Genomic DNA, 4607 nt, shown 5'->3' on the forward strand with positions numbered 1-4607 from the left:
AGGAGTTCGAGACCAGTCTGAACTAGAGCAAGACTCTGTCTCTACTAAAAATAGAAAGAAGAAAAAAAAAAAAAAACAGCCAAGTGTTGTGGCGAGTGCCTATAGTCCCAGCTACTCCAGAGGCTGAGGCAGGAGGATTGCTTGAGCCCAGGAGTTTGAGCTATGATGCCATGGCACTCTGCCTAGGGTGACAGAGTGAGACTATCTCAAAATAAACCAACAAACAAACACCGTTATGTTCACCTTAGGGTCTAATACCTTCCTCAGCAGTCTGATTTTTCTCCCTTGATGATTTCCAGGCAGTAAAATCTCTAGGTCAAAAGTATATGTGCACATTTTAGGGATCTTGATATATGGGGTCAAAATACTTCCCAGAAAGATCTGTAGCAGTTTCCACCCTTTGCTGTCCCTTCACCTAGTGATGCCAGTTACCTGCATGGCCAAAGGTACCCCTCCCTCCTGCACTGTGTTGACAGGCCACAGCCTGCAGCCATAGGAAGATGAGCCTGTGAAGAATTCCCAGAGCCAGACTGTGGAACCAGTTCTCAAAAGAATCCTTTCCCCCTTGGTTCGGTGCCTGTGGCTCAAGCAGCTAAGGCGCCAGCCACATACACCTCAGCTGGTGGGTTCGAATCCAGCCCAGGCCCACCGAACAACAATGATGGCTGCAACCAAAAAAAATAGCTGGGCATTGTGGCAGGCGCCTGTAGTCCCAGCTACTTGGGTGGCAGGAGAATCGCTTGAGCCCAGGAGTTGGAGGCTGCTATAAGTTATGATGCCACAGCACTCTTCCCACAGCAACAGCTTGAGGCTCAAAAAAAAAAAAAGAATCTTTTCCCTCCAGCTGCTTAGCTCAGCAAATATTCCCTGAGCCCTGGTGAGGGTCCTTGTTATGCAAGATCAGCTTTTACTGGACACAAATGTCCTTCAATATGTTAACAGGCTCTCTGTGAAAAAAATCCAGGTCAAACAAATTTAGAGTGAGCTGCATATTAAGCCTTTTTGGAGACTCAGTACCCTTTGGAACGTTAAAGGCCCAGCGAATGCTGCAAAAAGAAAACCCAGAATTACTTAACCCAGCATCTCACGAGATGGGATAGATCTCACCTCCTCCTTCTCAGGTACACTTTGGGGCAAAGAGACACTTGGGAGGCTCCTGCTGCATGGGGTTCTACCCCAATCTAGGAGCCCCCAGGGCCATCGAATTAGGTCAATGAGTGTGTGTGACTATGAGGCACGATGGGAACGCAGGGAGGTCTGGGGACCAGAGATGACCATGGGCTAGAGAAGGGGGATGGGGGTGGAGTTCCAGGCAAAGGATACAAGGTGGGCAGTGCAGGGAGGCGCCTGTGGCTCAGTGAGTAAGGCGCCGGCCCCATATACCGAGGGTGGCGGGTTCAAACCCAGCCCCGGCCAAACTGCAACAGAAAATAGCTGGGCGTTGTGGTGGGCGCCTGTAGTCCCAGCTACTTGGGAGGCTGAGGCAGAAGAATGGCCTAAGCCCAGGAGTTGGAGGTTGCTGGAGAGGCAGAAGAATTGCCTAAGCCCGGGAGTTGGAGGTTGCTGGAGCGACTCCGCTGCACTCTACCGAGGGCGAAAAAGTGAGACTCTGTCTCTACAAAAAAAAACAAGGTGGGCAGTGCAGATGACCCCAGCCATCCCCACCTGGCTGGTAATGATACAGGCAGGACTCTGTGATCCTGTTGAAAGGTGGACCATGAAGCAGATTCATCTCTCTGCATTCCTCCCAATCTGGAAACCACACCAGAGAAGGGGTCCCCTGCACCTCCATCCAACTCTCCCTGCAGCTCTGTTTGTTCATGGCTGGTTGGCCTTGGAGACAGGAGCCTGGAGTCCTGCATTCTCCCTGTTCACTACCTGGGAGTCTTTCAGTTACAGACAACAGAAAACCCAACCTGAACTAGCCTAAGCTAAGAGAAAATTTACTGGCCTTATATACTGTAATTGAAAAGTCCAGAAATCAATCTAGTTTCAGGTATGGCTGAGGAACTAAAGCAAGGAACTCAGGAACTAAAGCAAGGTCATCTTAACTTGAGGGTCCTTTGGCACCTGGCTCAGCTCTGCTCCTCTCTGACTAGCCTGAGGACTAGGCCTCTCAGCCTCTTAAGTTTAAATCCTCAAGGAATAAACCCAATGTTTCTTTCCTTTTCAGTAACTCAATCAAAAATCCCCAAGGCTCACTCTGATTAAATGACTTGGGTCACCTGTCAACTCTGAACTAATCAGTGTGGCCAGGGGGCTTCAGGGCATTTATTGGTCAGGACCAAATCACATATTCTGCCCCTGGGGGCTTGTCTTAGCTAAGAGTGGGAGAGGAGAAGTTCCCCTGGAGGAAAACTGGACACTGCTTTGGATGATTATTGCAAAAAAGAGGGCAAAACCAACAGATGTTACCTGCCAGCCCCTGGAAAGCTCTTCTTCCTGCCAGAGCCTTGCAGCTGGACCCCCTACATGGGTACATGTGAAATTAGGTTGTCTCAAGTGACCAACTAGCACCTCTTGTTGCTGTACATGGCAGCCTTGATGGAGAGTCCTTGGGGACACACACCCTCCACGCCCAGTCTCTAGGCTATCCTCATGGAATCTGCACCAGTGCTGGCTGCCACTCCTTCCCTGTGAATAACACTAGTATTGTTCACAGTGTCTGAGGCTGATGTGCTAGGCAGCATTGCAATGTTCCAGCCTTGCTTTCTGATCTGAGCTTCTATCACCTCTCTGAGCTCAGGCCAGACCTTCAAGCATAGGCTGATGTCTCCAGAGAGGACAGCCTCAGAGCACAGCCCTGTCTTTGGCTGGCCCTGCCCTTGCCTACAAAATATGGAGGTGTAGAGAACATAGCCATACTGCAAAACTGAACCACAGGGCTGGGTATGGTGGCTCATGCCTGCAATCCTAGCGCTCTGGGAGATGAAGGCAGATGGATTGCCTGAGCTCACAGGTTTGAAACCAGCCTGAGCCAGAGTGAGACCTCATCTCTAAAAATAGCTGGGCATGAACCTGTAGTCCCAGCTACTCAAGAGGCTGGGGCAAGAGAATCACTTAAACCCAAGAGTTTGAGGTTGCTGTGAGGTCTGACGCCATAGCATTCTACCAAGGGTGACAAAGTGAGTGAGACTCCATCTCAAAAAAAAAAACCAAACCACACTTGCATCAGAGAAATGGGCCACTGGACCAGCAGGATTAGGGTAAGGGTGAGGCCAGCCCTGTGAGGCCTAACCAGACTGAGTTGGGTCCCAAGTAAAGCTGAGTCCAGGGTTTCCATCCTATAAAGCTGCTCCTACCACAAGGGAACCACAGAGTGGCTAGCAGCCCGAGGCAAGCAGGGCTGGCTTGCACCTAGAACATAAGCATCCAGCCCACGGAGGAGGCCTGGCAGAAGCGAGCTGGGCAGTGAGGCCCTGGAAGGTCTGGAATCTAGGACTTGGGAAGAACCAGAGCCTGAGCTACCTGAACCCTGGAACAGTGATGAAAGTGGAGAGGCAGTATGGGATGCTGGCGCCCAGGCCTGGGGCAGTGTGGCAGGCAACTTAGACAGAGCCAGGGAGTGCAGCTAGGAGGCCCAGACTCTAGTGACTGAGGGCCCCAGGATTACTCTCAGGGCAACAGTCACACTGAGGATGTGTGAAGTCCTACAATAGGGCCTGAGGCTGATGAACATCCATCTCCCATATCCCCTACTCAGGGCAGAAATGACCTGGGTCTGTGCATGCCAAGCATTTGAACAGAGCTGGGCAAGCGAACATGTGGTCACAGGAAAGGCCAAGACACTAGAGGAATAGACCCTGGCCCCAGCTCCAGCTCAGGGGAGGCCTGGAGTCTCTCCTCCAGGAAAATAAGGACCAAGTACTTGATATGGGGCACCTGAAGGCAGACCTGGGAAATGACCACTAACTCTCACATCTGGCTGGGGTCCTAGCAATGGAGAGAGCAAAAGGAGACCAGGCACAGTGAGTGGCTCATGCCTGTCATCCTAGCACTCTGGGAGACTGAGGCAGGTGGATCACCTGAGCTCAGAAGGTTGAGACCAACCTGAGCAAGAGTGAGACACCGTCTCTACTAAAAATGAAAACATTTGCTGGGTATGACAGTGCACGCCTGTATCCCAGTTTCTCAGGAGGCTGAGGCAAGAGATCACTTGAGCCCAGAAGTTTGAGGTTACTGTGATCTATGATGCGACGGCACTCTAGCCTGAGGCAACATAGTGAGACTCTATTGAGAGAGAGAGACAAAGAAGACAGGTCTTGTCGTGGAACAGAACCGTGAGGGGTGGCTGAGGCTGCCTCCCCTGGTATCAGGGCTCTCTGAGCAGAGGCCGCTGCAGTTCCTCTGTGTCCACCAGAGGGCGCCAGTCCCTTGCAAATCTTCTAACCTGGGCTCCAAGGGAGGCACGGTCCTTGCAGTTGGAGAGGACTTGGGGAGTGAGATCACGGTGACCCCGGACCCTGAGAACATGTCAACAAGCAGTGATTGATCACTTTAATCGCTGGGCCCTGGCTTATGCTGCATCCTATTGTTTCTATTTTGCGGAGGAGGAATTTAGGCCCACAAGGTTCACTTAACTTGTCCCATGTTAACATGGCTGCGGT

This window comes from Otolemur garnettii, unplaced genomic scaffold, assembly GCF_000181295.1.
Source record: "Otolemur garnettii isolate 467f Iridium unplaced genomic scaffold, OtoGar3 scaffold00013, whole genome shotgun sequence".
Classification (NCBI taxonomy): domain Eukaryota; kingdom Metazoa; phylum Chordata; class Mammalia; order Primates; family Galagidae; genus Otolemur; species Otolemur garnettii.